A 24,554-nucleotide genomic window follows, 5' to 3' on the forward strand; every position below is an offset into this window, starting at 1 on the left:
TTGTGGTTAAGACTTCTTTTGTAGGATTTGGGTTATCCATCTATGCAACCGATTCGACTATATTGTGGCAATAAAGCAGTATGTGATATTTCCCATAATCCAGTGCAAGCATATCGAGATAGACATATTCTTCATTAAGGAGAAGTTGGATGAAAAAATTGTGGAGTTGCCTAAGATTCGATCTTAGGATCAACTAGCTGATATTCTCACCAAAGCAGTCTCAAATCAAGTTTTTTCAAAAAATTTAGACAAGTTGAGCATGTGAGACATTTATGCACTAACTTGAGGGTAAGTGATGAGATTTACTCTCTTGAAATTTAGGATTCTACCAATCATATAACTGTAGGACTCTGATTCAGAGCTAATTTGTAGGGAATTACTTTCCCTATTCTTGTATAATTAGTTATCTAATTAAGCTAGGATTGTATTCTATAAATAGAAACGGTCCCGATCAGTAAACATGATTCGATTACAATTTTAACCTTCATATTTATTTATCTGAATCGAAACACAATGCACCCAATATATCTCCACGTGATTGTGAGAACGTGTGAGATATCCCTACATCTATCTATCATGTCTCTAGAGTTACCATCCCATTCAATTAGGAGAGAACATAAGTTCTCACTATCCATCAATTAATCATCAATTTCCCTAAGAATCTATAAAAGTATATATTTTCTTGGAAATATTTGTGATTCAAGGTATCAACTAATTCCATATGATGATCTTGATTAAGTAGAAAAGGCTTAGAAAACACGATTAAATAATAATTAGTCAAAGCTGTGAAAAATTAGTTAAGTGTTAAAAATATGATTTTTATTTTTATTATTAATTTATTTTCGAAAATGATTTTTGCAAAGTGATTTTGCAAAACAATTTTTGCAAAGCGACTTTGGCAAAACAACTTTGGCATCACTAAATAATGACCAAACCATTATAATAATTTTCAATTGCTATAATAACGGTCTTAAGGGATTAAACTTGCGTTCTTTGGGATTTTCCCTCGGATTTTCCCAAACTACTTTTTCAAAACTTGTTTTATCATATTTTCTTTGCGAAAACTTATAAGGAAATATAAATAATAACTCATTTAACATAAATAAATAAAAAAGTAAATCTATAGAATCAATCATCTAAAATGTATGATTTCACCTATCAAAAAATAGCATGCATGATTTAAAATCAACCAACACTAAATAAGAAATCCAACAAAAACTCATTTGATAAATCTATGTTTTGTTCAAAACTAACAATTAAAAGATAGAATTGAAGATTTCCTACTTATTTTGTGACTTCTAAAATGAAATTTCGCTAAGAATGACTCCCAACAGATACTCCTTTCTTGAACCCCAACTTTAATCTTCGTTTTCAACGAAATCTCTTCAACTCTAATCGAAGGTCTCCATGAGGTGGAGTTTTTTCTCTTTTTCGCCAATCCTTGGTTCTTGCTCGAGGGTGGTTGGATCGTTGTTTAGAGATCAAGGGTTTTGGGTTACTTACGTTGTGAAACAAAGAAGAAGAAGAAAGAGAAATTTGAATCTCTCTCTTAAGTTTCGTATTTATATAATACTAGGGATGTATTGGTAAACAATGCAATTGTTTTCTTTTTTGAATACCTTAACGCTCGAGATTCCATTTATCATAAACTTATAGTCCACTTCGAGTAATTTCTCTTAACCCTTCTCTCCAAATATTTGTATGAAATCATTTCAAATATTTGTGTTAAAAAGTTATAACATTAAATGTATACATTATTTGGTTTAATCGCTTATGTTCGAAGTATTAAACTTTTTATTGAATATATTCTCATACACAATAATAATTTGTTATTTTAAATTTTAGTTTCAGCACATAAATAGTTTTTATTCGGCTGTTGCAAAATCAAGAATTAACTTAGGGTTGTCAATGGATTGGTTTTGGAAATCAATGTACATTCATAATCATTATAAATATGGAAAGGCCAGAATAAAATTCATAATGAATATATTTATATAACATAATATAATGTAAGATAGATAACTATATGGTGCACATTACCATTTTCAATTAAAATAATTCTTCTCTACTTCAATATGTTAAATTTTTTTATATGACTATGAGCCTACCATCAAAGGAATCAATATGATATTAAAGACTCGGCATTGACATTTTGTATTTTTGTATTGGGCTAAGTCGTGGTCACATTCCCCTGAATAGAAATCAAACAACGATAAACTTTTGCTAAGAAGAATATTGTCTTTCCTTACAAAAATTTTTATGATTTGTTTTTGCTAAGCAAGCAAGTAGAATTTTATTTTAAAAAAAATTAAAGTGGTTTCGAAGCAAACCCAAATAATTAATACAGTTATTTAGGTCACATGTTTGGAAAATGCCGTTAGTTATATGGAGCAGTTTTCTGTGTTGAGTGTGCAACTTTTTGTGTAAATCAAGTTTTTTCTAATAATCTTTAGTATGGACATTTCTTTTGAATTTAGTGAATGAAAAAAATGAAAAGGTAAAGTAGGCTAGCAGAAATCGGGTTTTTCCACCTGATTATTTTTCCAATGGTTTTATTCAAATTAGATTAGTCCCACATTAATTACTCAATGATGGAAACCACTTGAGGTTTTAAGCACAAGGTTCTCAATAGTTGGGTAAAGTATGTGGTACACCAAGGCCTATGGGTTGCAGGACTGTCGGCCCACCATGTGAGCTTTGTCCAAAAGATACGTATCTTTTAAAGTAGTATATAAGGGGATTCGTGGGACAATGTCAGTTACACGTTGTCCGTCCATTGGACTCTAGTCTCTAGTAGTGTATAAAAGAAAGGTTTCCTTCTCTTAAAAATAAAGAAAAATTGATCTCATCTTTCTATTGTTTTTTATATGGTGATTTTCTTACTGTGGACATTTTCTTTGCTTAGCATACAAATTTTATGGATATCTTGGAGTACAAATCATCAAAGAGTTTGCAGATCCATCAAATAGTAATACTGGTTATTGAAGGATAGGTCGTCGATCTTGGGAGGTGATCGCGATTTCCTGATAACATCTTCACGAGTACAAGGTGAATCTCAATTTAAGGAAAATGAGCAAAGCTCAAGCCTCGGTCTTTATAGTGGATACAATTTCTACTCTCTTTTGTTTACATTTCAGAGAAGTAGCTTGGATATACTGCCACAAACATTTATTTGAATATTGACATTCAAGGTATTGCTTTCTTCAACCTAAGATCTATTGTTCTTGTTCAATTTATCAATCTATTTTAGACCAAAGTTTCAACATACTTTTCAATCACTTATGTTAAAAAATTTAGAAAACTAAGGATGACCTCCATATGACAGAATATCCCACTTTCAATTTGTCTTGATGTTGGTTGGCCATCTCATAGACTTTAACGTAGCAAAATTAATTGCATTCAATGATTCAAGGATCATGCACATAAATCTCTCACCATTAAAATCTTTTCTAAGAAGTAACGAGTTTGGTTTTATTGTCACAAGAGAACATCGAGTAGGAAACAATTTCAACCCTTTGATGAATTCTCTACATTCGGCTTTATTTCTTGACGTTTCTCCAGAAAATAATTTTGAAACAAATTGTCATTTTTCTATTTAAATCTCTAAAAGGTCCCAATGGGGCAGGATTACTACTATCTATTCCATCAACGTCAAACTTAATCCAACGAATCATAGTTTTGTTCCAATGAGCTATTTGAAGTTACGGAATAGTGATCTATGCAACATAACTTTCCTTCAAGCCTGAAGGATTGGGCTTGATCAGGGTAATCGTCCCATGTAGCCAAGAAAGTATTTTGAATTCGCTCCTATCTTGAAATATCTCAGCGTTTTGAGCCAGTTAGAATTCACATACATGAACCATGGGATATTAGACGTAGAAGAGCCGTTTGAGTTCATTTTTGTAACCACACCATTTTTTAATGGAACAGCGAATTACCAAATTTTAGTCATTTGGCTTGATTTATAACGAAGGTAAAAACTGACACTAATTTAACTTTGCCCATGTATTAATGTTACACTCAACAAATCAATGACATACAATCTCTTCCACATGAACATCTAGAAGTGAGACTAGAATATTTCTTTTTCCTAAACTCATCCACACAACATACAAGCAACCCATGAAAAATGTCGCAATATAAAGCCATTTTTATGTTACACTTTAAGCTGGCTTCTCTTGATCGTTTTTTTTTTGAAGGTCCCTTCTCTTGATCTTGTATAAGAATCTTGTCAGTTACTGACATGTAATGATTTTATCGCATATTCATCTACGATCATGAGGTTTAATTCTCTTATTAAACATTAATAATTTTCTAGATGAGCCTAAAATGATGTAAATATTTATTAACTACTTGTCACTTCATTTCATTAGTTCATGCAAAATGTGACAATGAGCTGCTATGTCCATAATTGTTCCATGATCTTGATCTCTCACAATTAAATTGTTGAACTTCTTAAGTTATATTGCTATTGTTGCGCATTATAATTTCTTCTATAATGTGTACTAAGAAAGGATAATTGCAAGAAAGATTTCACAACTTATAAAATATTTTGACATTAATTACCAGATCTTTCACACTCCTTTTGATTTAGAAATATTTTTAGGCCGCTTCTCTTAATCTTATATCATTAGATCCTCGAGCTTCCCAGTAACCGACATGTCATGATTATACTGCATATTCATCTATCGTAACATGTGACATCGAGCCTCTATGTCTCTAATTGTTCGATGATCATGATTTCTCATAATTGATATGTTGAGTTGCTAAAGTTTTGTTGCTATTGTTTATGTGCTATAATTTCTTTTGTATTGTGTACTAAAAAAGGATGACTATAAGAAAGATTTGACAGCTTATAAAATCTTTTGTAATCATATACAAAATCTTTCACACATCCTCTAAATTTAGAAATATTTTAAAATCAATTTTTCCATATAAACTAGACCATTTTAGCACAAAATGGATTGTGAAAGATTTTTTTTCTTCTTTTTGAAATATAGAACATTCTTTTCCGTATTATTTCTCATGTGTTATCTTAGGATTGAGATATAGTCCTAGTTCTGATTGTACATCGTAGATTTCATGTTGGCATGACCCCTAAGGTTCTCTCTCTCTCTCTCTCTCTCTCTCTCTCTCTCTCTCTCTCTCTCTCTCTCTTTCTTCATGTGTGTGTGTGTGTGTGTGTGTGTTTTATAATTGAACTTAAATCAGATGTTTATTGAGTCGAGTTTGGGTATAAGAAAAAAGAATCTTATTGTTTGATTTAAGTTTTGAATTTGGGGAGATCACTGGCCTTCCATTTTTAAATACAAAATCTTTCAAGAAAAATAAAAGAAAAAATTTCAAAATTATTTTGAACTATAAAATCTAGAGGGCTCAGGTGTCATTTGGCCATCAATGCAGTCCACATGACTGAGATATGGACCTTGTTCCAGGCTTTACATGGTCCTTTAGCCTAAGCTAGATTGAAATTGATTTTTCTTTTGTTTTTTTTTCTAAAAAGTAAAAAAAAATATTTAATACAATATAAATGCCTGTTGAAATTTTAATCGGATTCAGTGAATTTTAAACTCAATTGAATTAAGATCAAGATGAATTAGTGAGTTGGTTCAAATGATTAAATATGTGCTTAGTCAACTTGAAATTCAATTAAAGTCTGACTTGATTCTAACTTCTAACCGTGTTTGTGATCCGTACAAAAATTCTCAAATTGAGATGGGATCTCCTTGCTTGTGAACATGAGAGACAAATGAGGGTGGATGATGATGGAAATATGGAAGTTTTCATGTAGATGTAAGCTTTCTAAATCAGACCATAAAAAATGTTGGAAAGAAATTCAATTTAAGTGAAAACTCTTCTAGACATATCTTACAACCCATACAAGAATTCATACTATCAATTCTCACTTTTTTAACTAGCCCAATTGATGATCTAGAAGTGGATACTTCTCTTAAATCCTCATCCTCATTAATGTCCATAATGATCTTGTCATTGTCAGCCTCCTCCTCCTCCTCCTCCACCACCTCCTCTTCATCATATGGAATCACTTCCATGAACCAAACCTCAACAACCATGAGTAGAGTCATTCTACCTACATTAGATTTTTTCTTAGTCATTTCACGTACAAAAGAAGAGAAGTATGATATCTTTTCCTCTTTGATTTTTACATAGATGTTCATTCCAGAAAGTAGATCATATATGATGCACAGAGATTTGGAATAAGATGTTAGGAGCATAAAACTCACTAAGTATGTTCGTAAGAACGGAAAAATTTCAACATCTTGAAGGAGATTAGGAACTCCACCATCTCTAACGCAGAGGATTGAGTTTCAAGTATCCTTCAAAAGTTAGAAATTTCTTCGGTCATACAAATATACTTAGTGAATTCGTTTTCCTAACATCTTACTCCACATCTCGTGATCATATCTGATATATCTTTTTGGAATTAGCATCTTTATAGGAATCAAAGAGGAAATGATAATGTACATCTTTCCTTTCACACTTGCAATGACTGAGATAGATTTTAATGTTGGCCGATTGATTTTACTCATGGTTGTTGGGATCTGGTCCATTACAGCGCTACGAAATGACAACGGTGATGAAGAGGAGGAGAAGGACAACAACGATGACGATGACAACGACAAGAACATTGATTAGGTTGAGGATTTAAGAAAAGTACATAGTTCCCAATCATGAATGAGTCATTAAAAATGTGAGATTAGATGGTGAGAATTGTTGTATGGATTGCCGGAAATGTCTAGATGAGTTGTCAATTTAATCGATAAGTTATTTCCAATCAATTGATAACTACTTGAATAAAAAAACATTTGCTGTGGAAATGAACGAATTGTTTCATTTCTTTGTTACATACTATAGGATCTTCATTCCATTCCTGGTAGGATATGTGATAATCTGGGGTGAACTGCGTCATTGTTGATATATACATTGTTTAAGAAGAACCTTAATAGAAGGGAAGTAATGGAAATTAACTTATATGTTATAACCTCCATGACATTCTTTATTCGTCCTATCTTCGATTAGTGGAAGGAAAATAATTGTTATTCACTTCTTACAAGTCATTTGTATTGTTGGAAGCATTACTTATTGGTTTGTTTTGGATAGAGAGCCAGCTACCCTATCTTTCTTTCCCTAGCGTTTTTGGTTAATTGATAGAATTATTTTTGGAATGTCATTGTATATTACATTTTCATAGCATTTATTAAATGCTATTTATTTCCTTTTATAGCATTTCAAGAACTTAATCATTCAACACCGAAAGCGTATATTACTTAAACCTGAAGGACAGCTGAGATATGGAACAACAACTTTCCTCCAAACCCGAAGGATTAGGCTTGATCAAGGTACTCATCTCAAGTAGCCAAAAAAGGATTTTGAATTCGATTCTATCTCGAAATACCTCAGCATTTTGAACTATACAAAATTCACACATATGAACCAGGGGACATTTGATATAGAAGAATCAATTGAGTTTACGTTTTGTATTACCATTTTTTAATCAACTGACGAATCGCCAAATTTTAGTCATTTGGTTTGATCTATAGAGAATGTCAAAAATGACACTAATTAAACTTTGCCCATGTATTAATGTTACACTCAATAGATTGATGGCATACAATCTCTTCCAAATGAACATCTAAAAGCGAGAGTAAAATCTTTCTTTTTTCTAAGCTCATTCACATGATATGCGTGCAACCCATAAAGCATGCAGCAACATAAAACCATTTTTATGTTACACTTTAAGCCTGCTTCACTTGATCTTTTTTTTGGATGGTCGCTTCTCTTGATCTTGCATCATTAGATCATCGCGCTTCGCAATTAGTGACGTATCATGATTCTATCGCATATTCATCTACGACCATGAGGTTTGATTCTCTCATTAGACATTAATAATTTCCTAGATGTGTTTAACATGGAGTAAATATTTATTGATTATTCATCGCTTCATTTTCATTAGTTCAAATGTGGGCATTTCCATAATTGTTCTATGATCTTAATTTCTCACAATTGAATTGTTAAGTTTCTAAAGTTATATTGCTATTGGTTGTGCGTTATAATTTCTTCTATAATGTATAATGAAAAAGGATAACTACAAGAGAGATTTGATAACTTATAAAATCTTATGGCATTAATTACCAAATCTCTCACACATCCTCTAGATTTAATAATATTTTTGGAAGGAAGGTTGCTTCTCTTAATATTGCATGATTAGATCCTCTAGCTTCCTAGTAACTGAAATGTCATAATTCCACTGCATATTTTTCTACGATTGTTAGGTTTGATTCTCTCATTGGACATTAACAATTACCTAGATTAGCTTAAAATGGAGTATATATTTATTAGTTATTCATCGCTTCAATTTCGTTAGGTCACGAATCATGTGACATCAACCTGTTATGTATGCAATTGTTTATTGATCTTGATTTCTCACAATTGAATTGTTGAGGTGCTTTAATTATGTTGCTATTGGTTATGCATTATAATTTTTTTTTTTTTTTTGTTATGTGTATTAAAAAAAGATGACCACAAGATTTGACAGCTTATAAAATATTTTGTTAGAAACTGCCAAATATTTCACATATCCTCTAGATTTAGCAATATTTTAGATACAATTTTTTAAAACCTTGTATAAAGCAATGAGTCTAGAGGGTTGAGGCAATATTTGACCGACATAGTAGTCCATGTGGCGGAAATGAGGACTCGGTCAAGGCTCTGTATGATCTTTCAACACAAGAAAAATCAAGTGAGTTGCATATATATATATATGTACATGACTACATGCCATCTTTAATTATATACCTTAGTTTTAAAATCCATCGAGTAGACCAAACTTGATAGAGTCAACTTGACTTGATTTCGAGGTGATTTGATTACTTGTTTGGACCATCATTTCGAGTTAACTTGGAAACTTGAATGAATCAAGTAAACTTGACCAAGCAAGTTTGGAAGTGCATCGGGTCTAGATCCAAAACCCTTGATTTTTTTCTAAAATAATTCATCAAAAGAAAAATGAAACACGGTCATGTCAATCAAGAAATGTACAGATTCAAAAACCCAAGATATTGGGGAGATGTTGGCGATGGTAGACAAGGGGAAAGCCCCTATGGGAACTTATAAATTGGCTGGTAAGTAACCAAAACCTGATTTGAGAGTCTACCAAAGTTGATCGAGATGTCGAGGCTAAACATGGTTGGTTCATTGCAGATGATGACCAATCATCAGAAACAACATTACCGAATTCGAACGAGGGAAGAGTCCAGGGGTTAAGGGATGATAGGATCTACATGGGGGACGGTGATATGGACAACATCCCCACACAAGAGGCTATCTTGGTTAGTGATGGGAACAAGGAGGCTTTTGATGAGTGTCTCCAAACACTCAATTATACACACATTTTCTGGATATTTATCTTGATTTTTGTACCTATTTCTCTATATTAAGATAATAATCATGATAAGCCTCAAACCACCACGTTGCATGTTAATTAGGCTTAATTATATATAAATAAATTCATTTACTAGATAAATCTAATTACGTGTGTTTCTTGTGCAGAAAATCAACAATTTGGAATCAAAATCTCAAGGCAAAAGCATTTGGGCCCACTTTGGAATGCCCTAACACTTTGGAATGCCCTAATCCTTAACTCATATTCTCCTCTTTTATCTTTTTGTGCAAAGAAAAGTGGAGGCTACTTTTAGACTCTTCTACACACATTTTTCTCTATAAATAGAGCCTTCATTTCTAGAGAAAGGGTCCCATCTTGGTTCTCTTATCCAAGACTCCTTTAATCTAAGGCTCTTTGCCTATTCTCTTATTTTTTGTATTTTCATTTTCTAGTTATTTTCTTTTGGTTAACTAGTCTTGTAAGAAGTAGAAGAAGAAGAAGTTGTAATTTTCTCCATGAAATGAAGAAAAGTTCTTTCATCTCTTGTCTTCCCTCTCTTGCAATGACATTAGGCTAAGTTCCCCTCCATTGGAGAGTGGAAAAGCCTAGAGCAAGTTCTTGTGTTATTTCTAATTTTATGCCTTTCTTTTATTTAAAATGCTTATGAATTCTCTTTAAGTTTCTTGCACATTTTATTCTTAATATAGATACTTTATGCTTAGATTAGATCAAGATAAAGTATGCTTAAATTAGATAATTTGTAGTAAGAAGTTCTCAAGAAATTCTACTTTGTTTTTGTTCCTTTATTTCATTTTAATTGTAAAACTTTCCGATCTAAGGAGCTAACACCAAGCCCTTATGATTGAGTTATAAAAAGGCTAGAGACTAGAAATTGCTCATTAACATGTTTTAGGTAGATCCACCTCCAATGGTGTTTTAATTCATAAGTTTACTTGCTTTTAATTTCATTTACTTTAGTTTATTTTCTAGCAATTTTACATCTTCTTATAAGTTCAAAAATACAAAGAAAAACAGTTTTAATTCCTTTTAGTTAATTTGAATTTTATCTTCTTAGCTTAGCTCTATTCCTCCTTTCTCTTGGGTTCGATCCCCTACTTGCCCCACAAGTAAGGTAAAACTAAGATTATTATTAACTCCGGTGAGAAGAACAACGATAGTCTCATCAGCTTTGTCAATATGCATTTCCTACTAGCCTAAAACTAATGCCTCCCATTTTGCCCTTTTCAGGAATCTCTCCAAGATTTTTCTGCCCTTCCTTAACCATAGGGAGAAGAAAGGGACACCCAAATGGGAGGATCAGAGGAACCTGAATTCCTTGAAATCTTGGATCATATATGTGAGGAGTATTAGGACGGGAATTCTGATCACCCTATCTAAAAGGACAGAGCCATCAATCACCCAAACGGACCCAAGTAAAATAGTTTATCTCTTGTCTTCTTGTTTGTGCATATACAAGATGTTCAGATGTTTTAACATTGTGTTGTGGATTGAAGCTGAGACTTCTGAGACATCCGAGGGGATGGATATGCTGAAAAAGGCTGAGCAGATGGAAGTCAAAGAAGATGAAGCGTAACAACGGGTAGGGGTGCCTATTGGTAGGCAATTAGTCGTATACAAAGCTACCTTGATTGTGACATTGATTGTAAGCTGATCTTTTTTTGTATTTCTTTCTATCACCCCTTGGTAACGGTATCTTACTAATATCTTTCTTTTGCAGCCATTGATTACCATGAGGGCTTGGGGAGCACCGATATCCCAGGTGGCTGAATTTCTTGCCTCGGGGCCTTCGGAAACGCCTGTCACTGTCTCTTCAGCAGAGATGGTCAGATCCTTGGTATGTGAATTGTCTCAACTAGTCCTCAAATGGTTCATCTTCTCACTTCCTTACATATAGCTTACATCTTTGTGTAGAGTTCTTCGGTCCCAGACAGTATCTTACCATTATTGGATTACATTATCCAGTCTGTCAATTCCCAGTACCCAGCCTCTATGACTACGAAGGCACGTAAGCCTTGGGCAAAGCATCATCTTCTAATCCTGAGCCCCCATGAACAAGTGAAAAGATTGAATTCAAGAAGACCACCAAGATGATGGCCTCAACAGATATCTACGTGGATCCACAAGATGTTGTGGATCTATTTTGCGCAAAGCTCCCAAAGTTTTTGAACCTTGTAGAAAAATCTTCAAACTTCACCAACTTTCATGAACAAAGATCGAGGCCAAGCTAAAGAGGATCATGGACTTGGAAAGGTTTAACTTTGACTGTAGTATTACAAGCGTTTTGCTCGAGTTCCGGCTGAACTTCTTCATTGTGGTGGAGAAAAGAGGTGAAAGGGAGTCAGAGTTGAGGCCTATAAAGGGATCTCTTATGTATATGAGGCTGAAACGGGTGAGGGATTCAAAAGGATACCAGGTTGAAATGATTGAGTTAGAGGATGACTTGGTTGCACTTGCTTTCGAGTTGTCGACATTGGAGGATGAGGTGGTCAGATATAGGGACCGAAAAGATGGTTTGAGTGGCAAAGTGGAGCGTCTTAATGCTGGTAACAGATATTGAGCAGACGGTTAACTGAGCTTGAAGATGATCTAGATGAGGCAACCTACAAAGAGGAGGTGGCAACGCTCAAGGTTGAAGATGTACAGAAAAGAATGGATCGGGTGGCAAAATGTAACAAGGATGTTCAAGAGATGGAGAAAACCAGTAAGGACATGCTTGTATCCATGGGCCAGCAGATTGAACGACTAGAAGAGGCATTGTCGATGATATATAGTTATATCAGGGACATGGCTGAACTCGACTTTACTGCTCCTTGAGTTATTCTTGTCATTTCAGTACCTTTATTGTAACCGCACTCACCCTTCATATCCTTTGTAATCATACTTGATGAAGGAAATGATCTGCACTTTGTCGTATTTTTACCCTGAAATTCAACACACAAAACTCTGGTCTCTTTCGGAAATTGAGATGAGGTAAAGTAATGATAGTAATGTAAATCAACTCAGTTTTATAGAAACAACATAATTTTAATTATGTATGAAGTTAGGTGGTCCAAGAAGCAATCATTATTTATTACAATCCCGCACAGATTTAGCAGTTAAAGTGCTTCAACCATTTACCATTTACTGATTCACTCATGTCTTCCCCCAAGTGATCAATGAGTCTGTAATACCCTAATTTAAATGTTTTAGTTACGACATAAGGATTGGGCACAAAGAGATGATGTACACTCCTCACGCAATCATCTGTGTACATTCTCTAAGTCCATCAAGCTTAACACATTAAGTGTGTCACTTTTGTATACTACGACAACCAGTCATATTAAAACCATCATTATCCTATCAAAATTAAGGCTTCGGCAATGCATCTAGCCCAAACCATCACCATGAATACTTTCAATGTATTTTGAGGCTAAAATTTATCCACATTGGATATGTACAAAAATATACCATGGTATAATAATGATAAGGAGTACAAAGGAAACTTTATTATTAATTTTTGAACGAAAATAACAGTCTCAAATAAAATATGAATAAAGAAAAGAAAATCCATTTAGGCTATAGAGTGAAAAGACTCCAAGACTCCCTCCATTAGCACGCTCTTTGAAAATTTTAGGCAAAAGACCTTTAGTTAGAGGATCTATAATCATCTGATGATATGAACCCTCTTGGATTAAGACCTTCTCTTGATGATCTCTTCTAAGAACCCTTTTAATTTGAAGGCTTCGAACGTTCTAGATTGTTTAGAAACAATCATAAAATGTTGATCGGACTAGAACCCCAAGGATAGTAAGTCCTTGAAACTCCAATCTAGTGACACCACAAGGATTGATCACTTCTTGATAAGTCGAAGATTCATGCCTTTCTTCAAGAACTCGAATGAGAACTCATAAAGAGCCCAATAAGAATACATGAAACAAAACTAAATGTTCTTCAATAAACTTCAAACTCATAAGAGGTAAATTGTAAAAATAAAAATTGTGTTCAAAATACAACATAAGGTGCCTTTTTATAGATAAATTAGATCAAGTTTGGGTCTAATTAGTCCTTTGGAAATAAAAAATCAAAACTAAGGACAATTAGAATATCAAACTCCTAATTAACCCTTGCATCCAATTTGTTCTTACAAATCATTCCCTTGCACAAAAAGATAGTTGACCATCCTTGGTGAAACTTTGACATCTCCAAAGTTGGTCTTAGAATTTTCTAGAACAGCCTTCTTGTATTGTACTTCCACAATCAAGCCGTATAATGTCTCTTCCATCATCTTTATTTTTGCCCTAGTCATCGGTCCACCAATTCCTTGCAATGGTTCTTGTGAAGACTTGGGAACATCAACTTGAGTTATTTGGTCAGCAATGAGATCTCCATTATTCTTCCCCTCTTCGAAAAGATTCGTCCTCGAATCACCTACATCAAACAAGGATAAATCAGCAACATTAAAAGTTGAACTAACATTACCATAATCACTTGGCAAATCTAGTTTGTAGGCGTTATCATTGATCCGTTCCAAGACTTGAAATGGTCCATCTCCTCGAGGTTGCAATTTTGATTTCCTTCGGGTAGGGAACCGCTCCTTACACAAGTGCACCCAAACCCAATCTCCAGGGTGGAAAACAACTTTCAATCAGCTCTTATTGGCTTGCTTAGCATATTGCTCATTCTTCCTGTCAATGTTGGCTCGAACTTTGACATGTAAATCTTTCACAAAATTTATCTTTTTCTTTCCATCAAGATTAACATGTTCATTAGTAGGCAAAGGTAAAATATCCATAGGCATTAAAGGATTAAAAACATAAACAATCTCAAATGGAGAAAATGAAGTAGTAGAATGAATAGTCTTATTATATGCAAACTCAATATGTGGTACACTTCTCCCATTATTTTAAATTTTTTTAAATGATAGCACGCAATAAAATAGTGAGTGTCCTATTGACTACTTCAGTTTGACCATCCGTTTGAGGATGCGCAACAGTAGAAAATAAAAGTTTAGTTCCTAATTTACTCCACAAAGTGCGCCAAAAACAACTTAGGAACTTAACATCTCTGTCACTAACAATTGACTTAGGTAGCCCATGCAATTGAACTACTTCTTTAAATAACAAATCAGCAATATGTGTTGCGTCGTTGGTTTTAGTACATGCAATAAAATGGGCCATCTTACTAAACCTATCAACAACAACAAATATACTATCTTTGCCATTTTGAGTCATTGGCCGTCCTAAAACAAAATCCATAGAAATATCAATCCAAGGCTGATTAGGTACAGGCAAAGAAGTATACAAGCCATGCGATCTAATTTTAGACTTTGCTTGCCAACATGTAATGCACTTGTCACAAACAAATTGCACATCATGCTTCATATGAGGCTAATGAAAATGCTCACATAATATATCTAAAGTTTTTAGGACACCAAAGTGACCCATTAAACATCCTCCATGACTTTCCCTTACAAGTAACTCTTGAACAAAATAAATAGGCACACACAATTTATCTTTCTCGACGAGAAACCCTTCATGCCTATAAAAGTCACCAAATGCACATTTAGCACATGCATTCCATACTTGACTTAAATTAGAATTATTAGCATACAAATCTTTAAGCAATTCAAAACCAAGTAGTTTAGTTTGCAATGAAGTAAGCAATACGTACCTTCTAGACAATGCATTGGCCACAACATTTTCCTTTCCACGTTTATATTTAATTACATAAGGAAATATTTCTATAAACTCCAACCATTTAGCATGTCTTTTATTAAGCGTACCTTGGGTCTTCAGGAACTTCAAGCTCTCATGATTAGAATGAATGATAAATTCTCTCGACCATAAATAATGTTGCCATGTTCGAAGAGTCCTCACTAATGCATAAAGCTCTTTGTCATAAGTAGGATAATTCAATGCTGCCCCACTTAGCTTTTCACTAAAATAAGCTATTGGTTTGGAATCCTACATCAAAACAGCTCTTATTCCAATTCTGGATGCATCACACTCTATTTCAAAAGCTTTATCAAAGTTAGGCAGACACAACAAAGGTGCATTAGTTAACTTATCTTTCAAAATTTGAAAAGCCTGATCATACACATTAACCCAATTAAAAACAACATTCTTTTTAACAAGTTCATTCAAAGGTGCAGTAATAGAACTAAAATCTTTAACAAACATTCGATAAAAACTTGCTAAACCATGAAAACTTCTTACCTAATTCGCATTCGTAGGCGTAGGCCAATCCTTTCTTGCCCTTACCTTTTCCTCATCAACACTAATTCCTGCGAACTAACAACAAATCCAAGAAACACAACAGATTCCATACAAAATGTGCATTTCTTAAGATTAACATATAATTAGTGCTCTCTTAACACATTGAACACAGCATGCAAAAGCTTCACATGGTCATCCACTTTTTTGCTATAGACTAAAATATCATCAAAGTAAACTACCACAAATTTTCCCATGAAAGCACACAAGACATGGTTCATTAACCTCATGAATGTACTAGGTGCGTTAGTCAAAACCGAAGGGCATTACTAACCATTCATACAACCCATATCTAGTTTTAAATGCAGTTTTCCATTCATCTCCCTTTTTCATGCGAATTTGATAATACCTATTTTTTAAATCAATTTTAGAAAACAAATAAGAGCCATGCAATTCATCAAACATATCATCTAACCTAGGGATAGGATGCCTATATTTTATTATTATCTTGTTAATAGCTCGACAATCCACACACATGCGCCATGTTCCATCTTTTTTTGGTACTAATAGAACTGGAACCGAACATGGACTAAGACTCTCCCTTATAAATTCCTTCTGCAATAGTTAATCCACTTGCCTTTGTATCTCCTTTGTTTCCTCAAGATTAGTTTTATAAACAGGTCTTTTTGGTATAACAGAACCAGGTATGAAGTCTATTTGGTACTCAATTCCTCTTAAAGGAGGTAAACCATGGGGAATCTCCTCAGCAAAAAGATTCTCAAAATCCTGCAACAAGGACACAACAACACTAGGCAAAGATGAGTTAAGATAGTTAGTAGAAAAATTAACATCTTTGTACATAAGTACTAGTACTTGTGGCCTTGCAATCATTACGCTTTTAACATCATGTTTTTCAGCAAGTACACTCAGTACTTTATTCTTTTCTCCATGTTACTAACTTTGCTTTCTTTTTTGCTCACACCTTTGTTTCTCTCTCTTTTTGTACTCACTTGCTATCCTAACCTAGTCTTCATAAGCTTGCAAAAGCTTGAGAGGGGCCAATACAATTTTTCGATTGTTCATTACAAAAGAATAACAATTTTTATACCCATCATGCGACACTCTCCTATCAAACTGCCATGGTCGACCAAGCAATATATGACCAGCATGCATCGGTGCCACATCACAAAGAACCTCATCCACATACTTGCCTATTGAGAAAGGAACCCGAACTTGCTTGTTTAGCTTCACTTCTCTACAATCATTCAGTCATTTCAAATTCAACTTCTCTACTAACAAGGTACTAGCAACATTGTTACAACTCCCACTATCAATAATCAATGTACATACTTTATCCTTCACGTGGTATTTTGTGTGAAAAATGTGCTCACATTACTCCTCATTTCCTTCATCCTTAAGCTATATACTCAAAGCTCTCCTGGTGACAAGTAAATCACCATGCACATGCTCTTCTACTTCAACATTAGAACAATCCTCTAATGGAGGCATCTCGTTGTCACTTGAACTAGCACTTTCAATGTCTCTGTTTTCCAATACAACCATAACCCTTTTGTTTGGGCATTCAAAAGCAATGTGTCCGAACCCTTAGCACCTAAAACACTTAATCTGACGTGACTTAATAAGAGGCTTTGTGTCAAGTCTATCTTTAGGAATAGAAACTGAATTCTTAGACTTTGCTTCTTCTTTTGGTTTGAAAGGAATTTTGTTGTCCTTCCAATTTGATCTCCACGGACTATTAGAAGATGATCCAGATCTGAACCTTCTAGACTTGATTTGCTTTTCCACTTTAATGGCTTTGTGTAGTAACTTTTCCATTTCTACATAATGATGCAACTCAACCACATCAGCAATCTCCTTATTCAATCCGGCAATGAATCTAGCCATGGTTGCTTCTCTATCTTCCTCTATGTTTGCTCGAATCATGGCAATTTCCATTTCTTTATAATAATCCTCGGCACTCATGGAACCTTGAACCAGTCCTTGCAATTTTATATATAAATCTCTATAGTAATGGCTAGGTATAAACCTTTTACGCATCATTAACTTCATCTCATCCCATGATCGAATAGGCCTCTCACCATTTCTGTGCCTATTGATCACCAATTGATCCCACCATATACTGGCATAGTTTGAAAATTCCACGATAGCTAGCTTTATTTTTTTATCCTCGGAATAATTATGACAATAAAAAACGTGCTCAACCTTTCTTTCTCATTCCAAATATAATTCAGGATCATTCTTTCCGTGAAAGGTCGGAATCGTCATCTTTATGCTACCCATATTGTTATCTTCTTTGAAATCAACTTTCTTATCCCGTCGATAATGTACTCTTTTCATTTCGGAATGAACATCTTCTTCTCCTTCGAACTCATGTCTTCGATATGGTTTAGATTCATAAGAAGATTCCATATTGTTCAACCTTGAATTCAACAATTTAAATTGATCATGAACAACCTTGATGAATAATTTCATGTCGGTCACATGTGGTTCTCCTCCTTCCTTACTCATGGTTTGAACCTGTAAATTTAAATAAATGAAAGCAACAAAAAACACAACAATCTTGCAAGTCCCAAAAAGTGATGAAAACGATGGAATTGGGGGTCAAAATGGTATGAGAAAAAGTTATGCCTAGTTCAATTTATAGGTTTCGAAAAGAGCTTCGATTTGATATGTACTAATAGTTGTTCCGATATCCGGATCAAAAGTTATGGCCGTTTGAAGTTACCAACTCCGATTTTTGTTTTTTTTTTTTTCAAAATTTTTTATTTTTTTTGTAACTACAAACAGCAAATAACAATTCTTATTTTTTTTTCTTTTAAAAAAAAAAAAAAACAAATATCAGCAAGAAGAAACAATAAATCAACCCCCTTTAAGGTACTTAATCAGAAGCTAGAGTTCAATAATCCAAAAATTCAGCATTCGATGTTCATACAACAAAAGAAAAATTCTGTGGTGGCTGAAATTTCAGCAAGCCACGTTATGGATATGTTGCTGGAGTTTTTTCCAAAGGAGTTATTGAATCAAAGAAAATTATGTCAAACGTTTATCTAAAATTCAACAAGAAAAATAGACGTTGTAGCCGAAATTCAGCTAACCTGTAATGTTCTGGTACAAGAAAGAACGGTTACCATCTTGATCATGCAAGAAAGAATTTTCAAGAATATTCAAGAAGTTCGATTTGTACATAAACATATAAGATCTTAGAATGATTGTTGAAGATCGATCACAATTTGTAATTCAGCAAAAAAATTCAGAATTCACAAAGAAAATTCAGAATTAACAAGAAATATGTAAGAACGGAATATGAAAAGAAAATTCTTAAAGAGTTTTTTTTTTTTTTAAAGCATTTTCTCCTCACATTCTTCTGTAATGGCAGAGTTACAGTGTCACAATTGTTGAAGTTTCAGCAAAAATTGATATTGCTTGAAGATTTCGCTTTTTGTTATTGCTGAATTCAAATTCCAGCATATGGGTTTTGTTGATTTTTTTTTTCTTTTTTTTTTTTTTCAATGAAAGTCCATTAAAGACAACTCTAAGAAATAAATTTCAGAGAACAACAAGAAAAGCAATCAAGAATTTCATTGAAAATCTGAATATTTATTGAATTTCATGGCTATTAATTGAGCATGAACATTCAGCAACAAAGTCGTTATGAAATCTGCTTACATTATGTTCATGGTTTCCAATCAAAACGCAATTCAGAAATCAATGTCTGAATATTTTCACGAAGAATGTTTCGTCTATTTTCAATGAAAGACCATTCAAGAGAACATTATGAATGAAATTCAGAATTCACAATCGAGGGTGATCTATGTAAGAAGTTTGGTTTAGAAGTCGATCTTTGTTTTTCTGTTTTGCTGAATTCAGATAACACGTGGTGGCTGAAACTCAGCAATAAAATAAATGTGTTATTCTGAAATTTCCAACAAGAATAGCAAGAAAGAGGACGTTTAAGAAATGTTTTAATGGGAGTTTCGGTTATTTATATATTTCAGGCAAACGATTCAATTGAATAGCTATCTAATGAACGTCAATGGTGATGCCATTTTTATCGATTCAATAGAACGTTGTTGCTGAATTTCCAGCAAGATAGATTAGTTTAGAAAACAAGAAACGAAGTTTTCGAATTGAAGATTCATAATATTCAATGGAAGGCCATTAAAGGCCATTAAAAATCATTAAAGATCAGTAATAAACATTTATTCTTGGAAAGTTTTTTTTTAACAACAATACAGCAATTCAATAACAACGAATGTTCATTGTGGCTATCCAAATATTTTTTTTAACAACAGTACAAAATAGCAACAAATGAGAGCAATAAGAACGTAACAATAATGGAAATCTAATGAATGGTCATGGATTCCAATCAAGAATGTAACAAAATTGATTTGGGATAATAAAAACCTGGTTTCCAACCCTCATTGGCTTTGAATTGGTATGAATTTTTGTTGGGAAGCAAGATCTACCCGCTTTGTTCTCCAATTCCAATTGTTACACTACCCGAATCTTCAAACAATTCCTTCAATAATGTTCTATTTCCAGCAATCTTGAAGCTCTGATACCAAATGATATGAACCCTCTTGGATTAAGACCTTCTTTTAATGATTTGTTCTAGAAACCCTTTTAATTCGAAGGCTTCGAACGTTCTAGATTGTTTAGAAACAATCTTAAAATGTTGATCGGACTAGAATCCCAAGGAAAGTAAGTCCTTGAAACCCCAATCTAGTGACACCACAAGGATTGATCAATTCCTTGATAAGTCGAAGATTCATGCCTTTCTTCAAGAACTCGAATGAGAACTCATAAAGAACCCAATAAGAATACATGAAACAAAACTAAAGTTTCTTGAATAAACTTCAAACTCATAAGAGGTAAATTGTAAAAATAAAAATTGTGTTCAAAATACAACATAAGGTGCCCTTTTATAAACAAATTAGATCAAGTTTGGGTCTAATTAGTCCTTTAGAAATAAAAAGCCAAAACTAAGGACAATTAGAATATCAAACTCCCAATTAACTCTTGCATCCAATTTGTTCTTACAAATCACTCCCTTGCACAAAAAGATAGTTTACCATCCTTGGTGAAACTTTGACATCTCCAAAGTTGGTCTTAGAATTTTCTAGAACGGCCTCCTTGTATTGTACTTCCACAATCAAGCCGTGTAATGTCTCTTCCATTATCTTTGTCTTTGCCCTAGTCATTGGTCCGTCAATTTCTTGCAATGGTTCTTATACAGAATTGGGAACATCAACTTGAGTTATTTGGTCAGCAACCAGATCTCCATTATCTGATCTATAAACACATGCGGAATTTCAATAATGCCTATTCAAATTTTCTCACACACAAGTTGATATTTGATGTTTATACGCTTGTTGTTTTTAATAATCCATTTGTTCTTCTTAAATTTGGTCATGACCATTGGCCTATGGATGGAATCCAAAACACCCATTTTTGAAATGAAGTTCCTCAGCCACAAGGCTTGTCAAGTAGTTTCATAGCAACCAAAGTACTCCTCATGCATAACATAATCGATCATGATAGATTGTTTGAAGCTCTTCCAAGAGATTATACAATTAGTAAGCAGCAAAATAACCTAGAGGTAGGCTTCAAACTATCACAACATCCTGCATAGTCTGAATCAGAGTAACCAACATAAAATCCTTTGTTTTTTAAAAGTATCAAATAACTTCCTTTATTGCTCTCCAATGAGCAACACAAGAGTTCTTTTGATACCTTCCAAGCATGCCGATAACATAGTTAATATATGGTCGAACTTAGATCATTGCATACATCAAGCTACCAACCGCAAAGGCGTACCCTTTTAGACCAATTTGACTCCTTTCAATCTCATTCTTGGGATTTTTATCTTAACTAAAGATGTCTCATTTCACCACTGGGCCATCACTAGGTCCACAATTTTCCATTTCATACATTTTGAGTACCTTATCAACATAAGCTTTCTGAAAAAATCCCAAATAGCCAACCGAACGATCCCTATAGATCTTTAGTCTTAGAACATATTCAGCATTTCCTAGGTCCTTCATGTTGATGGTCTTTGACAGGAAATGCTTCATGCCGTGTAACAGATGGATGTCATTATTGGTGACCAAGATATCATCCACATAGATAGCAAGAATCACAAAACTACTCCCATTCACCTAGAGACATATATACACTTATCTACTTTATTTTTCTTAGAGACATATTTGACCACAACTTGGTGCAACTTGAGATAACACTATCTAGAGGCGTGCTTTAATCCATAGATGGATTTCTTCAATTTTCAAGCTAAAATTTCTTTTCCCTCATCTGCAAAACCATCGAGTTATGCCATATATATATATATATATATATATATATATATCTTCCTCAAGATCACTACTAAGGAAAGTTGTCTTCACATCAATCTAATGCAACTCCAAGTCATAATGAGCTACAATAGCCAACATAATCTGCAAGGAATCCTTTGATAAGACCGAAGAAAATGTCTCAAAGAAATCAATATCCAATTTATGTAGCAACTAGCCTTGTCTTGAACCTTTCAATACTATTTTTTAACTCTCTTGTAGTCTTGAAAACCCATTTGCATTCAATCATCTTGCAATCCATTGTCATTATCACAAGATCGTAAACTTTATTTTTTTCATAGTGCAATTCCTCTCTCATACCAGCCTTCTGCCAGTGTTAAGATTCATTACTTTCCATATGTTACTAGTTTGACACACAGTTTTACACGAATATTTGTCATCATGAGGGCTTTGTATTTATTTTATTTTTCAACTTAGCTATTTTTCTCATTCTCCTATAGAACTTGCAATATTGAAGCTACGAGAGAAGTCCTGAACTTCTTTTCATTTTCTTCACTAGGGGCTCTATGTCTCGATCCCCATTTTTCTATATTTCAGTTCACAGAATAGAAGAGAGTCATTATTCTCTTTATAACAATTGCAAGACATTGATTCTTCCCCGGTGATACTCCCATTTCTTTACCATTTTGACAAAAGATATTGAGGTGCGTTTTAGTAAGTCCCATTCATTTTGTCTCCACTAGTAATGAGATTATTAGAATATAGAATTGGCTCAAACCCCTATTTATTTCACTATTTGAGACATGAAATTTTAGTCCTATTTTAGGAATCCTCATTACTATCTATTTCATCACCATTTGCGAAGCATGGTTATTATCAATAAATGTATTGATGAATTCTCCCCCTTATCCTCAAGCTTTACTCCTTATTTTTGCATCGTTGATAAAATAGAAGAGCTTCAATCATCTTTTAGCCTGCATAATTGCATGATTGTGTGTTCATATCTTGCTCCATGCTTCTTTTGCATAAATCATTTTTGAACCTAGTCAACGTACAACTACCTTTGCTCAATTTGTATTGAAGCTCTATTTTCTTTTTTTATCTTGCATTCTTTCATTATATTATCGATATTTGTCATCTATACATACCATATTTTTCGAAAGCCAAATTCATACATTATGTGTGATTTTATTACATGTTACCCTGTATTTTCTTAGTTCAATTGAATTTTTTTCTTTCTCCTAAAGCCCAAGGTATCGATACTACAAAGGGTTCTATGATTCTAGCCTCACTTTTTTACTTAAAAAGTTTGGTGTCTCGGCTCTATTTTAATTCTTTCATTCCATGAGGAAGAATCTATTCCTCCCCTTGATTTAGAAACCTCAAGACATTGAGAGCATCTCTATTGGCAATCAAAAGAATGCATCTTTTTTTCATGTGAGTTTCTTACTCACTTGATTCCTTTGGTGATAAAGACATTAAATTGCGTTGTCGGCCTGAAAAGTTTTCTTTTCTTATACATTTGAGACATACATTTTTGTCTTATTTTAGGAGTTTTTATCACTATCTGTCTCTCGACTATTTCAACAGTGGATAGCATCACTTTTATTTATCATAGGTATCTTGAATTGGAAATGTGATCGACATTTGCTTCCCATTGAAGACTAGTTTGAAAGAAGTAATTGACTTGGTCCTATCATGATTAGAGATGTAATAAAGCTTAACAATTTTATGCATGGTTGGAAAGTTCATTTGAAGTACTTTCACGCAACACATGATAATCATTTGATGGTCACTTACAGAGTTTTTGTAGATTTTCAAGTCTGTACATTTCCAATCTACCAGGGCTAGTGAAAAGATAGAATATTTAGAAGGCATGTGCTCGACACTTTCTTCTTTCCATCCTTCAGTGCATGACTTAGATCTTGGTGGTGATGCCACCCCTTGAGATGCTCTCTGGCGGGGTGGCATCAAGGGGGCTTTACTATTATAATATCAAAATAGATCCAATGGTATTTGTCAGTCTCATTTAGAAGACACGGATCATTTTTCTTGCAGTGGGAATATAACAACCAAAAACTCATTAATGTTCTAAAGAAATTCAAATCAGAAACATCTCAAGAGCTATGGAGGAGGAAACACCTTGGTCTTAACTCAATATGTTTCCAAATAGACTCTTGGTTTCATTTTTTTAGATGATTTAAGGTAACAAAATCAATGGTTTGGGTCTTGACTAGGTGCATTTATAGACTTCCTCAGCCAAGTCTCATTTTTTTTGTTAATGAATCAAGGGGTTTTGGTCTTGACTCATCATTCCATTCTGACTCGGTCGAGTTTTATTTTTGAATGATTTTTTTTTTTGAAAATCAAATTTTGGATCTTTACTCAGTGCATTTGCAAAATGATTAGCCTAAGTTTATTCTTTGGATGATTATTAGAAAAAAATTCAAAGATTTTATGTCATGACTTGGTGCATTTCAAGAATAGCATGACCAAGTATAGTCTTACGATGAGTTTTAGTTAAGTTTTAAGTGTATTAGATTTTGAATAAATGCATTTCCCGACTGTCTTGATTGAGTTTTATTATTATTTTTTAATGATTTTTATAGA

At 33.6% G+C, this 24,554-nt stretch overlaps 1 pseudogene; it reads right to left on the reverse strand.

Moving 5' to 3' along the window:
• Positions 1 to 13,430: 13,430 nt before the first annotated feature.
• Positions 13,431 to 20,837, reverse strand: LOC147400262 (uncharacterized; annotated as a pseudogene).
• Positions 20,838 to 24,554: the final 3,717 nt, after the last annotated feature.

Source organism: Akebia trifoliata, chromosome 6, assembly GCF_017979445.1.
Source record: "Akebia trifoliata isolate Shusen 1 chromosome 6, ASM1797944v1, whole genome shotgun sequence".
NCBI classification, from domain to species: domain Eukaryota; kingdom Viridiplantae; phylum Streptophyta; class Magnoliopsida; order Ranunculales; family Lardizabalaceae; genus Akebia; species Akebia trifoliata.